We start from the raw sequence: 25,805 nt of genomic DNA, 5'->3' as shown, positions 1-25,805 counted from the left end.
GATCAACCGTTTGAATCCTTAAAAACAACAGATTTTGGTTCTCCTGGCTGCTGTGTCCCTATGTGCCTTTTGTGCGTTCTAGCCTCAGTATCCATATTAATAACAGGAACGTTCGCTCACAATCATCTATTGACCTGTTAGTTAAATTGCACACAGCCAGCGGTGGTGGTGCGGGCCTCCTTGTACTTGGGAGGGTGAGGCAGGCTGATCATTGAGAGTTCAAGGCCAGCCTGGTCTACAAAGTGAGTCCCAGGACCACCAGGGCTATACAGAGAAACCCTGTCTCAAAAACAAACAAACAAACAGATTTCTGTTCAGGAACCAGAAGTTTGAAGTCAGAGTCCCAGCAGGTCCGTGTCTCCTCCAGGACCTTAGTAGGGTAGATCTTGCCTCTCTGAGCTGCCAATGGTTCCAAGAGGCCCCGGCTCATAGGCCTCTGTCCTCATATGGCTATCTCCTCCCGTATGTGTGGTTTGTTGTGTCTCTTGTAAGAACCCTTGCAGCAGGAAGTCATTTTGAATTTCATTAGTTAAAGTCCTTTAATTAAAGTCAATAGTCATAAAGTCATTCATTAACTTATATATGCAAAAATCCTCTCTCAAGAGCTGGGGAGATGGTTTGGTGGAACACACTTTACCTGAGTACTAGCCAAAGAGCCCGTGTTTAGAAACAACAATGAAAATCACCCTAGGTGTGTAACAGTCCCAACAGTGGGAATAAATACAAAGACTGGTGATAGATAAATACCTAGCTGGTGAGCTCTAGGCCAAGGAGAAACCCTGTCTTGGTCTGGCATGAAGGCTCGGCAGGAGAAGGGGCTTGCTGCTCAAAGATGCAAGCGTGATGACCCAGAACCCAGATAAATGGAGAAGGAGAAAACTGTCTCCACAAAGTTGTATTCTGACCTCCATGTCTGTGTTGCGGCACGCCCCACACCATGCACATATGTAATAATAATAATAAACAATAATAATAAATAGGGCTGGAGAGATGGGTCAGTGAAGCATAGCACCTATTGCTTTTCCAGAGAACCAGAGTTTAGTTTCCAGCACCCACCTGGGCAGCTCATAGAATCCTGTAACTACCCCCTCCAGAGGAGCCAACGCCCCTTCTGGCTTCTACAGGCCCAGAACTCATGGCATATTCTCTCAGACACATCCATATCAATTTAAAACAAAATCTTCTGGTTTTTCATTTCTTTTTTTGTTGGTTGTTGTTTGTTTTTCGTTTTTCGAGACAGGGTTTCTCTGTGTAGCCCTGGAACTCACTCTGTAGACCAGGCTGGCCTCCAACTTCGAGATCCACCTGCCTCTGCCTCCCAAGTGCTAGAATGAAAGTTGTACATCATTTCTACCCAGCCAAAAATTTTTAAAATATTAAATAATAATACCCTGTCTGCCAGGTGGTGGTGGTGGTGCCCACTTTTAATCCCAGTATCCTGGAGGCAGAGGCAGGTGGATCTATGTGAGTTCAAGGCCAGCCTGGTCTGCAAAGTGAGTTCCAGGGTATCCGAGGCTATACAGAGAAACCTTGTTTGGAAAAACCAAAAATAAATAAATAAATAATGCCCTGTCTTAAAATAAGGTGGACAGTGTCGCTGAGGATTAGTAGTACCGGGGTCTTTGTCCAGCACACACACACACAGACACACACACACACACACACACACACACACAGACACAGACACACACACACACAGACACACACACACACACACAGACGCACACACACACACACACACAGACACACACACACACACACACACAGACACACAGACACACACACACACACACAGACACACACACACACACACACACACACACACACACACACTTGTACTTCCAAACACAAACTTTTTTTTTTTCAATCAATGGCGAGATTCGAGGGCAAAGGCACCCTTGAGAGCCACCGGCCAGCTCACCAGAGCAAAGGGAGTATTCTGTATAACTTTTCCGAGGAAGAAGCTGGTGTCCTCTTCCTACTCCTGCCCTGCCCTGTCTCTTCTCCAGGGTGACCTTAGGCTGGTATTTCTGTTCCCAGTGATCTCTGCTGAGCTACTGTCCCAAGTATCCCTCCTGCTTCCCTTTCCCTGGCTTTGTGACCGGCATCAGCTTTCTAGTGTTCCCTTCCGTCCTTCTCTTTCCTGTACCCCTCTCAGTCTCAGCACCTGCTGGCTTGGTGCCTTCTCTATGGCCAGAGGAGGTGACAGTAGCCCCTCTCTTTGCCGCTGAGTCCCCCCATGTCCTCCTTGGGGACTGTAATTTGCCTGATAGAGATTTCATGAGATGTGGCTTGTGGTGTTTGAAGGGAATTGAGGAGCCCCTGTTACTGAAGCCTGCAGGAAGCAAGAGGGACCATGATGACATCAGAGGCTCTCTCCGCTCTACATGGGACATTGCTTTTCTTGTTGTGGAGGCTGGAGCAGTGTGTTCATAACAGGGGAGGGAAAGCATACCCTGTCGTTGACACTTTGGGAGGGGATGACAGCCCCACCAGGGTGAGGATGCAGCAGTCCCCATGCAGGGCAGGGCAGGGCAGGGCAGGGCAGGGCAGGGCAGGATAGGGCAGGATAGGATTACTCCATAGTGTGGAGCCCAGGCTTTTCCTGGGAGCCAAGCTACCTTGCTGAGAGTGGCAGCCTCCAGCACAGAACTAGGTTTCAGCTTCATCTGCTCTTTAAGAATAATTTTGCTGGACCCGGCAGTGGTGGCACACACCTTTAATCCCAGCACCTGACAGAGACAGGTAGATCTCTGAGTTCAAGGTCAGCCTGGTTTAACAGAGTGAGTTCCAGGACAGCCAGGGCTACACAGAGAAACCCTGTCTCGAAAACAAACAAACAAACAAACAAACACCCAAAACAACAACAAAAAAGTTCTTCTTGTTTTTAAGTTATTTGTATGTGTATGTGTGGATGGGTAGTGCTGGCACGGTATCCCCTGTAGAGCTAGTGTTAAGGTGATGTGAGCTGCCCTGTGTGGGTGCTCAGACCTGACCAGTTCCCTCCAAGAGTGGTATGTGCCCTTAACCACTGAGCCATCTTTCCAGTCTTTTCTTGCTGAGTAACCTTGGGCTAACTGCCTAACCTGAGCCTCAGAGGCAATATCAGTTTTTAGAATTTCATGAATGGGTAAAGGAACCAGACATAGCAAGACAGATGGTATCTGAAATGGAGCCAGGAGAGACCTTTCTACCCCAAACGTGAACTCCCCCTTCCCTACCCACTTTAGCCCCTGATAACTGCTCTCTTGTCTTTAAGACCTTGACAACTCCAGCTACCTCATGTAATTCAATAATATCGAGTAATAGGGCCTCGTCTTTTAGACAGGGTCTCTGGGAGCTCAGGTTGGCTTCGAACTGACTACATAGCCAAGGGTGGCCTTGAATTCCTGATCTCCTTGATGACAGGCTTCACTCACCATGCCCAACTAGGCATGTGGTTTAGTGTTTGGCTCTGTGTGTGTGTGTCTGCATGTGTATTTAGGTGGACACTTGTGGAGGCCAGAAGACAACACAGCTGTCTATCATTCTTTCTCCTTTATTCCCTTAAAATAGTATCTCAGCCAGGCAGTGTTGGCGCACACCTTTAATCCCAGCACTAGGGAGACAGAGGCAGGCGGATCTCTGAGTTCGAGGCTAGCCTGGTCTACAGAGGGACAGGCAGGGTCTCTAGATGAACTTGAGACTGGGCCTTTCTATTAGACTCCCTGGCCATTGAGCTCATGAAATTCACATCTCTCCCCACGAACAGCAGACTTGCAAGCACTCTTACCCGTGGCCGGCTTTGACGTGGCAGCTGGGAATTCGAGCTCAGGTGCTCCTATTTGCACAGTGAGCACTTGTACCCACTGAGAGCCACCTTCCTAATCCCCTGTAATTGATTTTTTGCATTTAGTAGCCTAATGGTGTTCCAGGTTACTTCCTACCCTAGTGATCCTTTGTGTGGTTTGTGTCTCTAAAGCAGGGATGCTGGAGGCTCTGACAAGACCTTCAGGGAGAGGGGCTCATGCCGCTTCCAGACCCGTCCACCCACCCCAAAGTCCCTATCCTCAAATCTGCAGCTAACATTTTCAGGCACATGGCCTTTCTCATACTCTGAAATGATTACATCAGAGACAACGTGTTTCTGTCTCTAGAAGCTAAGTAGATATACAACAGCTCCAAGACCCTCTCTATCCCTGAATATCAAGGAGAGACTTGTCTCGCTAACCCTCTTACAGGTAGTCATTTACGGTGAATTTCTGTATTGCTGACTAGTTTAAGGAGCTTGCCTTCTGGAGTGGGTTGAGTTCACATTCCAGCCTTGTCCTCTCTGTTCCTGGCTGGGTGGCCTCTGGAAGCTTGCTCGACTCCTCGGGTGTTCTGTTTCCTCTGTAAAATAAAGCTGATGGGATCAGCTCCAAGGTAGAGTAAGTAAGTGAGGCGAATTAGGTTAGAATCAATCGCCTAGCACACAGTGTCTGTCAGCTGTTCCTAATTATCATTTGCTTCAAGTCGCCGGTTTGCTCCCAAGATTCCTCTTGCTCGAACAAGGAGAAATGGTAGACCCTTAAGCCAAAGGGAGACTGACTGACTTCCACAGAGACATCAGCTGCCAAGGAGGTCCATGATCTTAGAAGACAGGCCGGCAAAGCCTTTCTGTCCAAATGGACTATCCCCTTGGTTCGTCCTTGGCTGCCTGGCTGGACTTGGGTGGTGGTGGTGGTGGTTCTGGGCCATGGAAACATGCCTGTGGTGGGGCAATGTGTGCCTTTTAGAGTAGATGAAGGCTTCTGCTGGAGCCTGGGTCCCCCTGTGGTCTTGCAGCCTCTGAGGTGTGGAAAGTACAGATAAGGGATATGACTGGCTCTTGTCAGGAGCAGAATTCATCTCGGGAACTGTTCTACTCTTGGCACGCACACACCTCATTGTGCGGTTTGAGAAACCCAGGTCAGGGCCGGGATGTTAGTAGGTGGGGTGTCTGCCTAGCACGCCAGAAGCCCTGCGTTTCTTCTTCCCACCACTGCATAAGCCTGGCACGGTGGCGCACTCCTGTAATGCCAGAACTTGGGGCATGGACACACAGGAGGATCAGAATTTCAAGGTCACCCTTGGCTACATAGCCAGTTTGAAGCTGTCTTAGGTTACAGGAAACCCTGTCTCAAGATAAAAACAGAACAGATAAACTAAAGCAGCCCTAGGAATGACCCAGGGACTTCAGAAACCAGAACCTGGGTCGTGGGCACCTGGCTTTTTGCCCACAGTGCTGTTTACTGAAGGACCCACCACCCCCACACTTTTTTGTTTGTTTGTTTTGTTTTGTCTTCTGTTTTCATTGCTAGGGACAGACCTCAGGGCTTTTTGCACATTCTAGGCAAGCTGTCTACTACCGAGCCACACCCCTAGCTCTCCTAAAGCCCTTTATTTTATGTTCAAAAGATCTTACTTTTTAACTGTGGTTGTGTGGGTGGGTGGATGAGTGGGTATGTGTCCTGAAAGGCCAGAGGCATCAGAGGTGGAGCTCCAAGACAACTGGGAGCTGCCCGACACAGTTTCTGTGGACTGAACTCTGGTCCTCTGCAAAAGCAATATGTACTCCTAACTACTGAGCCATCTCTCCAGCCAACTGAAGCCTTCTTATGGCCCCTGATTTCATCTCAAGTGGGCCAGGGCAGCCTCAAGTGGGCAGGGCGTACCACACGATGTATGCGCAGGTGTTCCTCTTTGAGGCTGACCTGTTGCAATTAAAGGAAGTGCATAAAGCCAGGATCTTGTTCTCAGATAATCTGCTTCATGAGAAATTTCTTCACGGGGAAACCCACCAAATTCCCCTACTTCCCCCACTTACTTCTCCATGTAAAAGCATTCCAAACAAATAAACAAAATAATCGACTTTCAGAGTCGATAAAAGGACAGTGTGTGCCTCTGCTTCTGAGGGCTCCTGATTCAGGGGTGAATCACCCTCGGGAGCTTTACCCCCTGTTGTGTGCCATGACTGATATTTGAATGAGACAACTCATCTGTCATTTGGAAACCAGTGAAGTGTGATTTGTCTTCTTCAGCCAAGTAAAGAGTGGTCATGGCCTAAGATACTCAAGGTTTCAGGTGTCTGGTGGGCTTGGTGGGCTGTGCTTGGCGGAAGTGGATGGAAACAGCTTCTCGCCAGTAGTGTTTAGAGCAAGGACCTCGGAATTAAACACATGAAGGCTAGCAATTTAGCTCAGTGGGACAGAGCATTTGCTAAGCATGTCTGAGAGAGAGAGAGAGAGAGAGAGAGAGAGAGAGAATATTAGAGCTGGTGGAATTGCTCAGTGGGTTAGGGGTGCTTGCTGCCAAGTCTTTTTTGTTTTTAAAGATTTATTTATTATTAAATCTAAGTACACTGTAGCTGTCTTCAGACACACCAGAAGAGGGCGTCAGATCTCATTACAGATGGTTGTGAGCCACCATGTGGTTGCTGGGATTTGAACTCAGGACCTTTGGAAGAGCAGTCGGTGCTCTTAACCACTGAGCCATCTCTCCAGCCCTCTGCCAAGTCTTATGACCTGATTTGTTCCCTAGAAATGCATGATGGGAAGAGAGGATGTTTTCCCATAAGTTTTCCTCTGACTTCCTCTGGGTCGGTGGCATTCTCATGTCTGTACACACACACACACACACACACACATAGATAACTATAATCTTAAAAAAAAAAAATTGGACTGGTGGGCTGGGTATAGCAGCAAACACCTGTAGTCCTGACACTCTAGTGGCCGAGGCAAGAGGATCGCAAGTTCAATGCTAACCTAGGCTAGTTGGCAAGAAGCAGGTGGTTCCTACACTTAGATAGTTAACACCTTATGTGATCTTGATGAGTGTGAAAACAAGGTTTCATCTGAAAAGCTGGGACTCACAGGGCTCCACTGGTCTGTCCTGAGGATCAGACCTAAGTGAACCTTGTGCAGCTTCCGGACCCATGAAAAGCTCGAAATTTTCCGCTATTGTGAACTCTGAATCTTAGCGGCCCACGCTGTGGGAAGGAGTGGCGTTCTATTATCAGCCTTTTGCAACTCGATTGAGTGCCTGAGACGTTGTCTGCCTCTGTAGCTGTAAAGCATGGACGGACTGTTTCAGAAACGGCCACCTGGGACCCCCCGAGCACGAACGAGGCTGTGGGAAGAAGCTGGGGTAATGGCGGAGCAGCCGGCAGGAACCTTGATCCCGATGGACCAGTCTTCTCTGACTTTCCCAGCCGCTCCTCCGGCCAGAGGAGATGTTCTGTGTAACCCCAGTCCCTGACCGAATTCCACCCTCACCGTGACCTTGCTTTGAAGCTTCCAGCCCTATTTTAAAACTGACATTAATTTTACATTCTCTTCCATGATACGTGTATGTTTATTTTACTATAGAGAATATTTCTCTCTACTTTGAGGCAAATTGCTACTCCAGAGAGATGTTTATGCGTTCTTCTGTGGCTTCCTCTGCTCCCAGCAAGTGACTCTAATCTTAGTTTGAGAACATGAGGATTATGAATGGGAGGCAGAATTTTGACAAAATATATATATATATATATATATATATATATATATAGTTTTTTTTTCTCTCGTGTGTATGCGTGTGGGATGTGTGCACATGTATATACACGAGTTCTCACGGATTAGGGTGGGGCTGTATGCATGTGCAAATATGTGAGAGCCTCTGTGGCAACCTGGGGTTTCTTTCGGGAGTATTCTCAAATGCTTTTCACTTAGTCACATTGTAACAGGCTCTCTCAATGGAACCCAGAGCTCGTCTGCTGGGCAGTCTGCTTGCTGTGGGGGAATCTCCTGCATTTGCCTTTTGGCCACTGAAATTACAAGGTAGCCTGTGATGCTGGCCCGCCATTTACATGGCCTCTAGAACCCAAACTCTGGTCTTTGAACTTGTGAGGCAAACTCTTTACTTGCTGATCCATCTCCTTAGTCCAAGAAACCCAGCTTACTTATTTATTTTAAGATTTATTTCTTTTATGTGTATTGTGTGTGTTTCCACATGGGTTTGTCTGCACCATACATGTGCTGGGTGCTGGAGGAGCCCTGAGGGCATTCATTGTATCCCCTAAGCTGGAATTACAGGTGGTTGTGAGTGACTTTGATCAGGCCCTGGTGATGAGGTTGGCCACTGTGGCCCTACAGCCCCAGCGTAATCAGTGGGAAACAGAGGCACACAGAAACTGACCTGATCTTATAGGTTCTGGGGTCCTAAATGGCTTAGAGACCTGCTTAGGGGAAGGAAGGAGACATGGAATGCTTGCCAGGGAGAGTCAGGCATTGATGGTAAATGATAGATGACAGATGCAGAGAGCCCTGTGTCCCCAAGACTTTTCTTCCTTTGGTCCAGAGAGTGTAAAGTTGTATACAGAGGGTCTCAGGAGACTACGAGGAAGGGACCGTGTAAGACAGATGGAGGAAGAAGTGACTGAGTGTGGATAGCCAGCCTCGGGTCAAGGAACTGAAGCCCTTGGTAATGGGACCTATGCTCACTACCGAAGAGAGGGGGAAGAAGTAGAGAGTTTGGGAATTTGTGGGATTTGTGGATTGTGGGCGGAGGAATTTGGGGATTGTGGGCGGTGGGATTGAGACAAGTTCTCACTGTGTAGCCTCAGCCAGCCGGGACCTTTCCATGTAGGTCAGTTTGGGCCCCAAACTCATGCCACCAAGCCTGGCTTGAGAATTAGAAGTTTTTTGTTTTGGTTTTTCAAGACAGGGTTTCTCTGTGTAGCCCTGGCTGTCCTGGAACTCACTTTGTAGACCAGGCTGGCCTCGAACTCAGAAATCCGCCTGCCTCTGCCTCCCAAGTGCTGGGATTAAAAGCGGAAAATTAGAAGTTTTAAAAGATACTAAATACTGCAAGGATATGGATAGAGGTTGGAGTGGTCACATCTTCTAAGCATTATGGACTTGGGTGCGCCACCATGCCTGGCGGTATATATTTTTACATAGATTTTTGATTCAAGTTACTAATAAAAACTTGGAGCATACAAATAAGAAAAAAAAAGTACAAAATAAAGATAGATATAGGCTTGATTCCCCAGGTAGGTACTACAGAGAAACGTGACTCTCTCACATGGGAAATAGCCCAGGAGATGGTCCAGGAAACACCAGGATTGTTCTAGAAGTGGCTACCCTGCTACCTCTGTGCCAGCTGAGGACCATCCAGCCACTCTGTGTCCCCCCTTCTGTCTTTAAACCTGGGTGACTGATCCCTCTGTACCGCCGGGGAGCTGAGGCAGCCTCTAGCCTCTTTCCACAAGGGCATCTTCTCTACTAGGATTCCAGGGGCCACACCCCTCTCTAGATGTCTGTGGATTTTATTTTCCTTTAAACTGAGCTGAAGAGCCAGGTTGGACATTTCATTTTCGTTATCCATAATAATGTTTGGAATGAGCCTTCCTAGTGGGTAAGGAGGTTGGTAGCTCCTACTGCAGCCCTGAGTTGCTGGGATATTATGAAGTGGTCCCCCCCCCCTTCCTTCTGTCTTGTCACACAACTTCTAAAAATCTTTGGAATCTGCAAATTAGTACATTTCTTTTTGCATCTCCTTAGTTGACTGCTAGCTGCTTCCCTAAAGTGACTTAGGACTGGGGCTAGTCACTGGAAAGACTTTAAGTATAATCAGTTGTTTGGTTTGTTTTTTACAAACCTTGAGCTGTGACTGTCTCAACAAGCTAGGTGAAGCCACCCATCCCCCATCACAACAATTGAGGAGTTCAGGGTGGCTACACCAGGGAAAGAAACAGACAGAGGCTTCCAGGACCCCATGTCCATTCATCTTGAAGGCACTGATGCACACTTTCTGTTTAAATGGGAAGGGTGCACACAGTAAGAAGTCCTGGCCAGGTGTGGACTTCAGGGCCATTGTGTCAGCTCCTGTCTTGCAAGGTGGTCCGATGAGGTCTTTATTGCCCAAGGGGACAGTCGGCTCTCAGAGGATAGCCCTCTAGGGCACAGCCTCACTCTCATGGGTAATTGCCCTCATCTAGAGGGTGCAGGACGGAAACGAGGAGACCTGTCTGAGGTTTTGCTTCTCCTGGAATCCAAGGTGACTGCAGCTTTAGGACTTTTAGCTCTGTCTTCAGCCAAAGAAAAGAATGCACAGGGACACAAAAAAAAAACGAGGCCTAGATGCCGGGCTTTCCTTTAGACAACACTTTTTTTTTTTTTTTTGGTTTTTCGAGACAGGGTTTCTCTGTGTAGCCCTGGCTGTCCTGGAACTCACTTTGTAGACCAGGCTGGCCTCGAACTCAGAAATCCGCCTGCCTCTGCCTCCCAAGTGCTGGGATTAAAGGCGTGGACCACCACCGCCTGGCTTTTTTTTTTAAACAGCAGTTTCTAAACACAAGTTCCAGGCTAACCTGGGCTAGGCAGTAAGACCCTGTGTTGAAAACAAACAAACAAAAAACACCAAACAAACAAACAAACAAAAAAAGCCAAAACCAAACCAAAAAAAACAAAAAACAAAAAACCCAAAACCAAAAGCCCCCAACCCCATAAACAAAGACTAAAACCCTAAAGTACAGTGTTTGCTTCTAGATGGCTGAGAATGGCCAATCCTGGGGTGTGGCATCCCCATTCGGGTGTGAAATTCCACACCTCTCTGTTCCCTACTCTCTCAGGCACTCATTGGAAGCCTCTGGAATGTCATTGGCCATAAACTGAGAAATTTAGGTAAGAGTTTCCTGAGTACTGAAGTCACTCTAGGAGGGGCTGCAATCGAAGGAAGGGTCGTGGGAACCCCTCTTTAAGGATGGCTAAAACAAGCCGCAGCATCACACCTGTCTAGAAGTGCAGGAGAGGTCCTGTGGGTCACCTCCAGACGGACTGCTGGACTAGAGGATGACCAGCTGCGGGGCTACCGCAGAATCCATTGGCTGGCTGGGGTGTGGGCAAACTCATCACACCTCAAAAGTCAGGAGCTTGATGTGACCGTGGTGTGGGGGAGACAGTCTGTTCACCCCTTTAAACCCAGTCAACCTTGAAGTGGGTCATACCATGCCACAGAGGTTGCAAGGGCCATCTGCTCTCCTTGGGTGGTCCATGAGGCTGTCCTGAGAGGATACAGTCTCTCACAGAACCGTCATATGTTGTACGTAAAACCAGCGCCAGTAAAACTTGCTGAAGCTTTGGTGGTTGAGTTTGAGTTGATTTGATTACTTATTAGTTTTTGGATTTATTTATTTTCTGTGCATGTATGTATTTTGAGTACATATATTGCAACATGTGTGTGAAGGAGGTGCCCACAGAGGCAAGAATTACAGGCAGTTGTGAGCCATCATGGGGGGAGTGTGTGTGTGAGAGAGAGAGAGAGAAAGAAAGAAAGAGGGAGAGAGAGGGAGAGGGAGAGAGAGGGAGAGGAAGAGAGAGGGAGAGGAAGAGAGAGGAAGGAGGAGAGAGGAAGGGGAGGAGGAGGAAGAGGAGGAGGAAGGGATATTTAGATGATAGCACCAGGCTAAGATCAGGTTTTTAACTCAGGTCTGACCCATAGCACTCCCTGCTGTCTGGTATTAACAGCAGGTTCTTTCTGTTATTCCGCAAGTCACCTGCTCTCTAAGGACAGCTTTGTTTCCTGTGTTTAGCTTAATTTTTTTCTAGGTTCTTCTTCTTCTTCTTCTTCTTCTTCTTCTTCTTCTTCTTCTTCTTCTTCTTCTTCTTCTTCTTCTTCTTCTTCTTTAATCACCTCTCACTTGGTCCTCAGCAGTTGCCACAACACATCTCTAAGATGATTCTAGAAAATTAGGTCCAGAAACCCACCCCAGTGCCTTTTGGGGAGGAACTCGCAACATTATTCAGCGATTTATTCTGGCTTTTCCCTCAGTAGGAATCACAGCAGGCTCTTCCCCCAAACAGAGCACTTCTTCCATTCATAGCTGACAAGAAACTCGGGTTCACAGGCTCCCGGTGGGAACCTGAGCCTCCCCTGTGAATACCTGCGGAAGCTGTTTGAGTGAGCCATTGATCCTTCCTCCTGAGCCCAAGGTCACTCCCTTGTGCTGTTTGCTGTTCCTGTCCTGGGCCAGGCAATGAGCAGTGAATTGCTTAGCAGGTGTCTTCAAAGCCAGGCCTATTCCAGAGCCGAGTTCCTGGAAACACTCGTGGGGTTTTGGGTTTTGGGTTTTGTTTTTGTTTTTTTTTTTTTGGTAGAATTGTGACAGGATGAACAACGCCAACACAAGCATCATTTTCCCTGGCCTGCCCACCCACTTCCTTGCCCTGAGTCACAAACTCTGGGAGTCTCAATTAAGACAGACCTGTGGTCAGAGCTTAGGGACTTTACCCCAGAGGAGAGGGAAACTTCAGGTCCTAATTAATGGCTTTTTTAACTACAGTTGAGTGACTTTTTGAATTAACCGGAGGGTGAGAATTCAAAGCTTAATGAAACTGTGTGAAGTGGAAGGAGAGAGAGGACTCTTGTAATTAGGTAAAAAGATCAAGAGAAGAGAGCACTGGGTGGGCAGGCCCCCCTGGTCCCAGGTACTCCGAGAGCTGCTATAGCAGGATCAGGATCGCTGACACTCAGACATTAGAAACCAGCCTGGGAAAGGCTGCAAAGACCCTGTTTCTAAACAAACAAAACAAAATAAAACAATACATCAAGGGCACAAAGCTATAGTGAGATTATGTGAATAAATGTAAAAAAGCTTGTCCCTTTTTTGGGGGATGGGGGGCGTGGACCGGGGTTTTGTGTCACCTTGACATAAGGTAGGGTCATCAGAGAGGAAGGAGCTTCAGGTGAGGAAATGCCTCCATGAGATCCAGCTGTAGGGCTGTTACTGAATTAGTGATCAATGGGGGAGGGCCCTGCCCATGGTGGGTGGTGCCATCCCTGGGCTGGTGATCCTGGGTTCTATAAGAAAGCAGGCTGAACGAGGCAGGGGAAGCAAGCCAGTACACTCCTCTGTGGTCTCACCATTGCCGGCTCCTGCCTCCAGTTCCTGTCCTGTTTGAGTTCCTGTCCTGGTTTCCTTCAGTGCTGGACTACAATGTAGAAGTGTAAGCTGAATAAACCCTTTCTTCCCTAATTTGTTTTTTTTTTTTTGTGATGGTGTTTATTGCAGCAATAGAAACCCTAAGACAAGCTGGTACCAGGAATGTGACAGACTTGACCGTGTTGTTTTGAGGAGGACTGTGATAGGGCTTTGGAACTTTGAGCTAGGGAAGTCACTAGTGCAGATGATGGAGGCACGGCTTGTGATATTTCAGAGGGAAGCAAAGATTCCACCAGGCTTTTGTGTGAAGAATTTGTGATTCTGGGCATCTGGGGCTGAAAAATTACCTGTGTTTAACAAGATACCAGCACTTGTAAAGTGAAACCTTTGCTTTGCTGGGATACTCGGTGCTGGTCAGCTGGAGCTGAGAAATTCGCAGGGATTAAGAGACCAAGGACTGGAGAGATGGCTCAGCGGTTAAGAGCACTGACTACTCTTCCAGAGGTCCTTAGTTCAAATCCCAGCAACCACATGGTGGTTCACAACCATCCATAATGAGATCTGATGCCCTCTTCTGGGATGTCTGAAGACAGCTACAGTGTACTTACATAAAATAAATAAATAAATTTTAAAAATGTAAAAAAGAAGAAGAGACCGGCATCACTAAGGTAAAATCTTCTGGGAGGTGTTTCCTGAGAGTCCGTAAACAGAAGCTCTGCTCCAGAGGCTGGCAGCCGAACTTGGAGAGTAAGAATCCCCCAGGTGGTGCTAATTTTGAAGGTGTGAAGGGGTCCTGGAGAGCAGCTGAGGCTCAGCACTGTGAAAGGCCTGGAGAGGCCTTTGATGAAGGTGCAGGATTGAAGGGGTCATACCGAGAAACTGAGGCTAGGCACCAGGAAGAGACCCTATGAGAGGCTATTGGTGAAACTGGAGCCCAGTTGCAGCATGGGACCACAGCAGTTTTGGAGATGCCAGTACCATGGGATAACCACCAAGAGCATCAGCAGCAGTGGAGTGAGCTGGAGCCTAGAAAATAAAGCAGTGTGGGCTGTGGGGGTGGGGGTCGGGGGGCCAAGGGGAGGACTGGAGAAGTGACTCAAGCCCTTTGGAGGAGCCGAGAAGATGGTGACTGGATCCCTGACATTGGATGGTTGGAGATTGGTTTTGTTTTGATTTGATTGTGACTGTGCCCTGATTTTTTTTTCCCCTCTTGAAATAAGAAGGTATTTTACTGAAGCCTACAGTTGAAAGAATTAAATACAGTTGAATTAAAAAAAAAAATCTAGCCGGGCGTGGTGGCGCATACCTTTAATCCCAGCATTTGGGAGGCAGAGGCAGGCGGATTTCTGAGTTTGAGGCCAGCCTGGTTTACAAAGTGAGTTCCAGGGCAGCCAGGGCTATACAGAGAAACCCTGTCTCGAAAAAACAAACAAAAAGATTGGATATTTTTAAAGGGACTGAAATTTTAGAGTGTTTGAATTTGTAAAGACTAGGACTTTAAACTTTGGGATGAATAAGAAAGGAGGGGTTGTGTCTTAGGGTCTGTCAGGTTGATAAGGGGTCAGTTGTACTGGCTTTTTTTTTTTTTTTCCAATTCAAACTAGAGTCAACTGAGAGGAACGAGTCTCCATTGGGGAAATGCCTGAGATCCAGCTGTAAGGCATTTTCTCATAGTGATCAATGGGGGAGGGCCCAGCCCATTGTGGATGGTCCTAGGTTCTATAAGAAAGCAGGTTGAGCTGGGCAGTGGTGGTGCACGCCTTTAATCCAGCACTCGGGAGGCAGAGGCAGGCGGATTTCTGAGTTCGAGGCCAGCCTGGTCTACAGAGTGAGTTCCAGAACAGCCAGGGCTACATAGAGAAACCCTGTCTTGAAAACCAAACCAAACAAACAAAAAAAGAGAGCAGGTTGAGCAAGCCTGGGAGAGCAAGCCAGTAAGCAGCCCCCACCCCCGCCTCTGCATTGGCTCCTGCCTCCAGGGTCCTGCCCTGTCTGAGTTTCTGTCCTGACTTTTTAATGACAGACTACAGTGTAGAAGTGTAAACTGAGTAAGCCCTTTCTTCCCTAACTTGGTTTTGGTCATGGTGTTCCATTGCAGCAAGAGAAACCATGACTTTTCTGATTAGAGTTTATAGCACGCATTTAACAGGTTTTATGGTAGCTGTATCTGCTTCCCTTTGCCCTGCCCCTGACTTTAGTCCTGTGGTGCTTTCATTCTGTTGCTGTGACAAACGCCATGACCAAAAACCACTTAAGGAAAGAATGGGCTTCTTTCATCTTAGAGGGTGAAGTCTGTGGTGGTTTGAGTAAGAATGGCCCCCGGAGGTGCATATATTTTAATGATTGGTTACCAGGGAAGTCTATTAGTCAGGGTTCTCTAGATTAACAGAATTTATAGAATATATATGTGTGTGTGTGTGTATGTGTATATATACAAACATATATACATATGTGTGTATGTGTGTGTATATATATATATTTGTGTGTGTGTGTGTGTATATATATATATATATATATATATATATATATATATATGATTTATTAAAGTGATTTATGGGCTGTACTCCAGCTAACCCAACAATGGTTGGCTGTGAACAGAAAGTCTAACAATCCAGTAGTTGTTGCTCAGTCCACAAGGCTGATGTCTAGCTAGTTTTCAGCATATGCTGGAATCCCAAAGAAGTAGGCTCTGATTTAGTGGATCTCAACCTGTAGGTTGTAACCCTTTGGGTGATCAAATGACCCTTTCACAGGGGTCACCTAAGACCATTGGAAAACAAATACTTACATTACTATTCATAACAGTAGCAAAATTTCATTTATGAAGTAGCAACAAAGACAAAAATAAATTTTACGGTTGAGGGTCAGCACAACATGAGAAACTGTGTTAGGGAGGTTGAGAATCTCCGCTCTAACTTGAAGCGAATGGACTATGAAGGAATGGACTTTCTAGCAAGACAAGAACAAATGGGCAAAGAAACTTCTTTCTTCCATGTCCTTACATAGGCTTCCAGCAGAAGGTGTACCCCAGATTAAAGGAGTGTCTTCAGCTGAAGATGCAGTCAAGCTGACATCCAAGAATAGTCATCACATAGTCCCTCCCTGAGGGGAGGTCAGGGCAGGAAGTAAGGCAAGAACCATGGGAAAATGCTACTAGCTGTTTTCCCCTCTCTGGTTTGATTACTCACAGGCCTATGCCTAGCTAATTTCCTAATACAGCCCAAGGGCTACCTGCCTAGGGAATGGTGCCGCCTGTACTGGGCTGGGTACCATCTAGAAAATCCACCATGCACATATCTACCCCCTTCTCAGGTGACCCTAGGCTGTGTCAGGTTGACAAAGCTAAAGAGGATAAATAGCCTCTCCTCTCATCTTATCCTCTTATAGAGCACACCTAGGAATGCACAGGATGCTTTGAGCAGGCTGGATTCCCCCAGGGAATGCAGGGCGGATAACAGGCAGCCTACTGAGAGAGGTTAGATTGTGTCAGAGTTTGGTGACCCGGAAGTGTCAGGACAGAGACCAGGAGGAGTGATGGATGGAGCAGATAAACTGCTTGAGTGGAACAAGGGCTCCCACGAGTGGGAGTATTTGGTTTCCTGTTCTTAGACTGGGATATTTGCGGAGAAGTGGCTCCTTTCGGCTGTAGCAAACAGGGGAGGAACCGAATTTCTTGTTTACGATTGAGTTTTGACAGTAGTGAAACTCCTAGATATGTGTGTGTGTGTGTGTAAGTCAGAGGTTAACAATGGATATCTTCCACATCTTTCAAGTTTTATAGGCATGTACTTCCGAGCCTGGCTTCTCTCCAAACATTGTTTTTCAACTTTATTGTATTATTATTGTTGGGAGCAGGGCACGTGTCACTATGCACGTGTGGAAGTCACAGAACCACTTTGTAAAGCTTGCTTTCTCCTTCCACCATTACAAGGGCCCCAGGACAAACACAGGGTGTCGGGCTTGCAAGGCAACCACCTTTACCCATTGAGCCATCTCTCTAGACTTGGACTTTTTAATTTTTTTTTAATTGTTCCTATCTTTCCTGTATTTGCCAACATAGCTTGAACACTTTTGTGTATGTGTGTGTATGTGTGTGATACAGGTATGTCACCTTTCTGTGGGTTTTGCTGTTTCAAAGAAATCCTGTATTTTCCTCTAATTAGTATCTTACTGCCCAAACTAGTCTCTGGCTTCCATTGTTAAAGGACATCTTCGTCTTTGAGATTGACATTCACTCAGACCTGTGCTTTGGTGGGGGACCTGAATTGGGGAGAGGACTTGGCTCCTGTGGGGGTGGGGCCTCCTTCCCTCCCTGTCTACTTGTTCAAGGTAGAGTCGTGACTTTTCTTAGTCTGGGTGGCCAGGGCTCCAAGGGTGGGGGAGGGGGGCTAGGACTTCAGGTTACCCACAACCAGTGGTCCTGGTTCCAAAGATCCCAGAAGTTGGCTTGTGAATAGCACAGCTGGATGCTTGAGGCAGTTTGTGCCTTCCCTGTTTATGTTAATATTGCCCAGGGAGATGTCTTGTTTTTATTGTTTGCTGTTTTGAGACTAGGTATCACTGTGTACTTCTGGCTGTATTGGAACTCCCTGTGTTGGCCAGGCTGGTCTCGAACTCACAGAGATCCACCTGCCTCTGCCTCCCTGCTCGAGTGCTGGGATTAATAGCCTGACATCATGAGGCCCAGCCTGTGATATCTTTTTTTTTTTTAAAGACATCTAGACATGGCACTGAAGATATATGGAGATCCAGACTTGGAACTGGAAACAAACTACATCCTGTCCTGCCTAACTCTCTTCCTAGGGTGCTCCAGCACCAAGGCTCCAGGCAGAGCTGCTGGGGGCCGTGGGAAGCTCCTGGCCTGGGCTTTGTGAGTCTTGCTTGGGGACCTCCCACATCCTGGCCCTCTCAGCAGCCTGGTCCTCCCATGCTGGGCTTAGTGATTCCTGGGAACTTCTGCCCAGCTTTTATCCTTTTCCCTCTTTGCTAACTCTAGGATGTTCCTAGGACTCTCAGTCATGAGGACCAGTGGGGAGAGGACTGGCCTCCTCTGGGGCAGCTGTGGGCCTAGAGCCCCTCCCTCCTCTGAGCTCCACTTTTCACAAAGGTTTAAGTCTAAGAACATTGCAAGAGGACAGGACAAAGCAAGTGGTTCATGGGACCAGCACAAAATCAAACTGGTTCCATGCTAGCTCTGCTATCAAAAGCTGTGAACTGAGTCTGTAGCCCCAGCTGCTGAAGAGGCTGAGGGTTTCAAGGTCAGGGTTTCAAGGTCAGGCTGGGCAACTTGGTGAGACTATCTCAAAACTTGGACGGTAGCAGCAAGCAGACTTCTGTGAGTTCGAGGCTAGCTTGGTCTGCATAGTTAGTAGTCATACTGGTCTCAAACAGTGAACTCCTGTTTTTAAAAAAAAGTATATATTATATATTATATATTATATATTATATATTATATATTATATATTATATATTATATATTATATATTATATATTATATATTATATATTATATATTATATATTATATATTATATATTATATATATGGGATGGCTCAGCGGTTGAGAGCACTGACTGCTCTTCCAGAGGTCCTGAGTTCAATTCCCAGCAACCACATGGTGGCTCACAACCATCTGTAATGGGATCCTATGCCCTCTTCTGGTGTGTCTGAAGACAGCAACAGTGTACTCGTATACACACACAAAAATTAAAAAAAAAAAAAACCGTGGGGCTGGGGGTATAACTCAGTGATAGAGTGCTTGCTCAGCACTCAAGCCCAGTACTGAAGCAAAGCAAAACAGCAAGGGTTAAAGTGAAGCCAAGCAGAACAGCCATGAGGATTGTCTGGGATGTAAGGGTGCCCTGTATGGGTTCATGGATGGAACTTAGATGTGCTGAGTAAAAGTCTGGGAGAAATCATTTGTTTCTAATTCCATGTGGGGAACTCCCATGGACTAGGAACAACCAGCACGCTGGATCTGAACCCAGAACCAAGACACAGGGACGACCTGATACTTGAGGACAACTCCAGGCCTGACAGGGGCCTGAATGTTTTCCCAGGGGGCCAAATCCTGGTTAATTTTCTTTTCTTTCTTTCTTTCTTTTTTTTTTTTTTTAAGATTTCTTTATTATTATATCTAAGTACACTGTAGTTGTCTTCAGATGCACCAGAAAAGGGCATTGGATCCCATTACAGATGGTTGTGAGTCACCATGTCGTTGCTGGGATTTGAACTCAGGACCTTCGGAAGAGCAGTCGGTGCTCTTAACCACTGAGCCATCTCTCCAGCCCCCCTGGTTGATTTTTGTTGTTTTGTTTTCCCCCCTCAACTTGACACTACTCAGAGACACTACTGTGGAAGTATTTTCTTGATTTATGATTGATGGGGCCCAGCTCAGTAGGGGCAGTGACACCCTTGGGTAGGTGGTTCCAGGCGGTCCTGAGAAAACAGGCTGAGTTAGCCAGTAAGAGCATTTCTCTGTGGCCTCAGCTTCTGTGCCTGCCTCTAGGTTCCTGCCTTGGTTTCCCTTAATGGACTGTGCCCAGGCATATGTAAGCCAAATAAACCCTCTCCCCAAATTGCTTTTTGTCATGGTGTTTTATCAGAGCAATAGAAAGCAAACTAAGACAGAAGCTGGGTAGATGACTAGATCACGCTTTATAAATAGTGCTTAATATCTGCTGGTTTTTAAGAGATCCAGGACTAGACTGCGTTTGTCATCCTGAATCACTCGGCAGTTCTGAGACTCCAGGATGGGGAGATGGGGAGAACCCTTAAGGCTCCGGCCTTAGCCCCTGGCTAAAATGTGTCTATCTCCTAGCGCCCCGCGGCTATTCCTTCTGCCACGTTGTGTCAGACCTGGGGTATTAAGAGGAGTGGACAGTGCAATGGTGAGGCGGGCTCTGCTCCCGCCCCATTCCTGGGATGCTCCGCCTCCGACCGGGCCCCGCCTCGCCCCACCCGGCCGCCCTCTCTTGCCCGTTGTTCAGCCCCGCCCCGAGCCGCGCCCCTCCGCCGATGCTCGCTCGCGCACCGCCACCTCAAGCGGGGCCTGCCCTCAGGCCCGGCCGGCTGCACACGGCCGCCGGGAGGCTGGCGCCCTCCGGTCACTTCGGGACCCTCCCGCCGTGTCCCCCGGGCAACTGTCTCCAGGGAGACGGAGCCCGCCCCTGCCACCGACACCGGGTACGAAACCCACCTGTGCGGGAGTCTGTGGGATCCCTGTGTCTCCTCTAACTGGCCAGATGCTCTGCCCCGCCTAACACCGGGCTTTGTCGGCCTGGGTTTGGGTGGACAGGGTGGGAGGGAGTTCATTAGGGTTCCAGGGTGGCGGAGCATCCAGAGGCGATAGCACCCCACTGGAGAGGCCGATTCATACACAGGGTTGAGCCTGCTTGGAATTCCCTGGTGTGTGTGTGTGTGATGGGGGAAGTGCTGAGTTGCATCTTTTTGTGACACTCTAAGGATGAAATCTGGGTGTGTCTCCTGCCGCCCTTGATGCCAGACCCTCAGTGGGCTCCCAAGGAGGACGCGCTTTGCTTAGGAGGACGAGCTGTTTACTTCTCTGGAACCGAAGCAGTTCGGTGCGCGCTCCCCGTCCACCCCCTCCCCCTGTCCCCGATTCCCTTACCCATCAGTCGGCTCGCTCCCGCTCCATCCCTAGCTTTGCCCTTGAACCAAGAGGGGCTAACCGAAGTCATACCCAGGCTCGGAGGTCCTACTGGTCTTCCGCCATGGGACTTAGCCCTGCCTGAATAATCCCGGGTGCATTTTTTCCTGGCTCCTTATCTCCCGTCCTGAATTCCTGAGGATGCAATCTTCTGGGCTCCATCATGCTTTCTGCTTTGTCTTTCCCCTTTTCAAAGCGCTTTCTTTCAGCACTTAACTTCTTGCTTCCCTGGCTCTGTCCTGCAGCTGTTTGCCTTGCTTTCTTAGTATTGTTATTTTCACTGGACAGCGTGTAAGTTATTTCCTTTAGTCCTTGACCCAAGCCTCGGGTGGCTCTGCTGATAGTTTTCTTGGAAAGCCCTAGTGGTCCTCCCTGGTTGCTAAACCAAAGGGTGTATCCACACCCACCTGCCCAGGCTCCTGCTGCAGGGTTGCTGAGCTTGCTTTTTGGGTCTGGTCTGGCCGGTTAGAGGAATTCAGCTTGGACCCAGGGAAATGTGTGTCTATAGTATACACTTTCCAGGGGACTCCTGAGGGCTTTGCTTTTGTCTCATGGAGAAGCCAGTAATTAATGGATTGCCTTGTGCGTCTTCAGCAGCCTCTCCTACTCAACCTAACGGAATCGAGGCTCAAGTCGCCCCACTGTGCAGGAGTAGGGTGTCCGTTATTTCTCTCTCAGGGAGTAGGTTATTTCTAGGTGTGCCCAAGGTGGAGAGGAAACACCGCTCTTCTCACAGCTGACCTTCTCATCTCTAACCCAGCAGTTGAATTTTACTTCGACTTGGCTTTGGGGAATGAAGGTCTGAAGTGCACGAGGATCTGAGCCTAAATCTGAATTCCATTCTCCTTTTACCTTTTCAGCCACGCAATGGAATTCAAACTTAGGCATGGCTCCGATCAACTAACTGTACTTAAAAAACCAACCAGCAGCAATAAAAGACCATCTGTGTATACCCTTGCGTCAGGTCTGGGGATACCCCTGTGGTGTATACTACTTCTATGCTACCAACGGGAACTGGGCTGGGGTTGACACAGGTATCGAGAAAGGCCTACCCAGCAAAGTGGGGTTGTCTTACAAGAAGGGAATCTGAGATGAAATGGCCCTTCCTTCAGTGCTGGGGGCTTTTTGCATGTTAGGCAGGCACGGCCACTGAGCCCTGAGATATATCATCAGCATGTACTGGATTCTGAAATTCTGTGTTTAAAGCGTTCTTTCCTCTTTGCTTTCTTTCAGACATCTAAGGAGCTGAGAGCCAGGCAGAAGTGGGATGAAGCCCGCTGATGCCAAAGTACCTTTAATCTCCCAGGCAGAGGGGCCTTGGCTGGTGGTCCTTCTTGGCCCATACCAAACAGGTAGGTTGGGGGAATGGAGAGATACGTCGAGGAAGGAAGAGGTACTGTGTTACAGATAGGAATTTTGAAGAAAATCTACCATCTCTGACTTGTCCATGGGATGTGTGTTCTCAGGGGAAGAGATCTTGTTGGAAGAATGTGTCACTGGGGGAGCTGAAGTTCCAGAAGACTCAGGCCATTCCTAGTGTCCCTTTCCACTGCTTCATGGTTATATATTAAGATGTATGCCCTCAGCTTCTCCAGTACCATGTTTTCCTGCCTGCCACCATGTTCCCCACCATCATGGTCATGGACTCTAACCCTCTAAAATCGTGAGCCCCAAATAAACTCTTTCTTCTATGACGTCTTGCCACAGCGATAGTAAAGTACCTATGGCACTTTACTATCCCCATCCAGGCAGTCAGCAGCTGGGTGGGTATTGAGCTGTGTGATGGGGAAGTCTGGGGTCCCCTTGCAGCTTTTGTGTGTGCATGGAGAACACACTGCCTGAACAGCTGTTGTCTTTTCAGGTAGAACAGGGCAGGGCCCAGTGTCATCTGTGAAGTTTTCCCAGTCTCTTTCTCATCATCTCTAGGTCTTTCTTGGTGCTTGCTAAACCTCTTGGTTGTAGATCTCTTTCAAAATAAAAATATTAAGCACATTTTTTTCATTCTTTCTTCCTCTTCTTCCCCTTCCTCCTCCTCTTTTTCTTTAGTTTTTCAAAATAAGGTTTCTCTGTGTAGTTCTGGCTGTCTTGGAACTCCCTTTGTAGACCAGGCTAGCCTTGAACTCATGGAGCTCTATCCTCCTCTGCCTTCTGCGTGCTGAAATTAAAGGTGTATGCCATCACCACCCAGCTTTAAGCAAAGTGTTAATGTTGGAAATAGGTAGAAACAGAACTCATCATAATGAAAACTTAGCTTTCAAAATGCCTTACATTTTTTATATTTATTGTTGTGTGTGAGTTCCAGGACAGCCAGGGCTATTTAGAGAAACCCTGTCTCAAAAAAACAAAACAAAACAAAACAAAACAAAACAAAACAAAACAAAAAGCAAAACAGACACACTTATGCCCTGGTGGTGTATGTACAGAGGTCAGAGGACAATTTTGTGGAGTTGTTTTTCATTTCCTCTTTATGTAGATTGAGAGGGGTGAACTCAGGTGGCCAACCTGTTACACAGCAAACACTTTTACGCATCTCCGTGGCTCTGGAAATACCCTTTAATGATAGCTTTAGCCTTTATTCGTAAGGAATTTGGATTTTTTTAAAAAAAACTTTATTTTTACTTCATGTGTATGAGTGTTTGGCCGCATATATGTATGTGCACCGTGTGCTTGCAAATGCATGGGGAGGTCGGAAGAGGGCAGTGGATTCCCTGAAACTGGAGTTGTTCATCTGGGAACTCTACAGTCATTAACTTACAACAGCAGTTGTGGATGCCCCCAAGAATGAGCCTGACCGTGGTTAAGCATGGCTGGGGGAGAGGCTCAGGGCTTCTACCTCTCACTGTTGGACTCTTTGCTTCTGATAGATGTAGGGACCACCAGACTCCAAGGTGTAGTATGGTCCTGGCTAAATTAAATGGGTCAGGAAACAAAACCGAGTCATGAATCAGGGAAAAGGTCTGGCAGGGAGGAAGAGAGTTGATAGAAATTGGAGGGAGATTTTAAAAAGTTGATGGATGGGTGGGAAGGAACCTAGACGCCTGCACACGGAATGATGGACACTTGGTGGCTCGGCTTCCACCCAGTCACCAGGCAGGGCCTTGCAAAAGCTTCTCTCCGAGGAAACTGATCTCACAAGAGCATCCACCATCAGTCCTGACGCTGATTGCTGGCTTGTGTAGTCCTGTACGCAGTGAGCCCTTCCAGTGTGCAAATGGGGTTAGTTAGTGGCTGTGGTGGTGTGACTCTGAAATGTCACACTCGGTATTGTGTTTCAAATGTTTGTCCCCAAGTGGTGGTACACTTCTGGGAGGCTGCTTGAAGCTTTGGTAAAGTAAGGTGTGGCGAGCAGAAGTAGGTCATTAGGGGTGAGGGTGGTACCCCTGAGTTTTACTGTGCTGTCTGCTTCTTGGTCAGCCGTGATATGAACAGCCTCTGCTACAGACCCCTGCAAGCCATGAACTAGCTGATCATGACCATGCCTGCCTGGCAGTGGTAGACTGAGACCCCCTGAAACTGTGAGCCAAAGTAAGTCTCTCCTTCCTAAGTCATTTCTATGAGTTATTTTGTTACAGGGAAGTAGAAGTAGCTGACACAGTACCCTTACATTTGACCTGGCAGCCCTGGATGGGCTTACATAGTTAGGGGCTTAGTAGGAATGACCCAGACAGACAGACAGAAAAAGGAAACCAGAAGTTGCCACATTTGTTTTTGGTTTCTGGGTTTTGTTGTTGTTCTTGTTGTTGTTGTTGTTTGTTTGTTTTTCGAGACAGGGTTTCTCTGTGTAGCCCTGGCTGTCCTGGAACTCACTCTGTAGACCAGGCTGGCCTCGAACTCAGAAATCTGCCTGCCTCTGCCTCCCAAGTGCTGGGATTAAAGGCGTGCGCCACCACTGCCCCGAACCACATTTGTTTTTAAAGGAGAGACAAAATGTGCTTGTGCATTAAAACTAAGTTAACAGGGCCTGAGATATAGTTCAGTTGGCAGAGTACTTGCCTAGCATGCACAAAGCCCTGGTTCAACCCCCAACACTGCGTAAGAAAGGTGTGTGTGGGGTGGGGGTGGGGCGGCTCCCGGAACTTGGGAGGCAGGAGGATCAGAAGTTCAAAGTCATTCTTAGCTACACAGTGAGTTCAAGGTTACCTTGAGATTCTGTCTCAAACAAACCCCAGTGGGATCAGAAATAATGGTTTTCTTTTCTTTTTTTTTTTAAGATTAATTTATTATTATATCTAAGTACATTGTAGCTGTCTTCAGATGCACCAGAAGAGGGCGTCAGATCTCATTATGGGTGGTTGTGAGCCACCGTGTGGTTGCTGGGATTCGAACTCAGGACCTTCGGAAGAGCAGTCGGTGCTCTTAACCACTGAACCATCTCTCCAGCCCAATGGTTTTTTTTAGGGCTCTGGTTGGTTGTCTTTGAACTGTCTATGCAGTCTAAGATAGCCTCAAACTCACAGAGATCCACACACCTCCCAAGTGCTGGAATTAAGGCATGCACAGCCACTGCTTGGCTCTGTTATTATTTTTAGACTTTGTGTGTGTGTGTGCGTGCGTGCGTGTGTATACGTGAGTGTGATGTCCTTTGATCCAGGTCAGAAGCTTCAGATCCTATGGGTCTGGAGTTAAGGTGGTTGCGAGCCACCCAAATATGTGTTCTGGAAGCCAAACTCCGCTCCTTTGCAAGAGCAGCGAGGACTCTAACCACGGGGCTATTTCTCTAGTCTCTGGTTTGGGTTTCTTGAAAGAGGGTCTGGCTGGTCTAGGAATCTTTATGTATATCAGTTAGCCTTGAACTTGGGACAGTCCTCCTACCTCTGTTTCTGGACGGCTAGGATTTGCAGCTGTGCATCTCTGTGCATAGGTGTCTCACAATATAGCCCAGGCTGGCCTTGAACTCATGAACTTCCTACTTCTGCCTCTTTGGTGTTAGGGTTACAGGTATGTAAATTTTCAAAAATATGACACAGAACTTTTTATGTCTTTTTGAGGAAATGGTGGAAGAAAGTCTTCCAGGAATGTAAGAAACAGAGATGGTGAGCCAGGTACCATGCCTGTATCTCTGTACTGAGTAGGCTGAGACTAGAGGTCAACCTGAGCCACAAAGCAAGCAGAAAAACTGAAACCAAAGTGGATACAATGTACAACTGGGTCTATTTCTCATTTGGCTTTGTCTGCCAAATCACTTTCAGTGTTTCAAGTGCTCTCTCTGAGCCTTG

General features: G+C 47.6%; 1 protein-coding gene across 21 annotated transcripts in view; it reads left to right on the top strand.

Moving 5' to 3' along the window:
• The window catches only part of Pik3cd (phosphatidylinositol-4,5-bisphosphate 3-kinase catalytic subunit delta), a 53,399-nt gene that overhangs the window by 6,550 nt on the left and 21,044 nt on the right, over positions 1–25,805 (top strand). For 9 of the 21 annotated variants that reach the window (XM_006538646.1, NM_001029837.2, XM_006538643.2 and 6 more), the window contains one exon: positions 21,823–21,941. The gene's annotated coding sequence lies outside the window, so the exon portion shown is untranslated. Of the gene's footprint in view, positions 1–19,876; positions 20,106–20,334; positions 20,504–20,835; positions 20,881–21,822; positions 21,942–25,805 lie in introns of those variants that run through there. The other 12 variants (XM_006538650.4, XM_006538652.4, XM_006538651.3 and 9 more) reach the window with 7 other exon arrangements.

This window comes from Mus musculus, chromosome 4 (assembly GCF_000001635.26).
Source record: "Mus musculus strain C57BL/6J chromosome 4, GRCm38.p6 C57BL/6J".
NCBI classification, from domain to species: Eukaryota; Metazoa; Chordata; class Mammalia; order Rodentia; family Muridae; genus Mus; species Mus musculus.
Note: the sequence above shows the minus strand (reverse complement) of the source record. Positions and strands in the feature narration are given on the sequence as shown.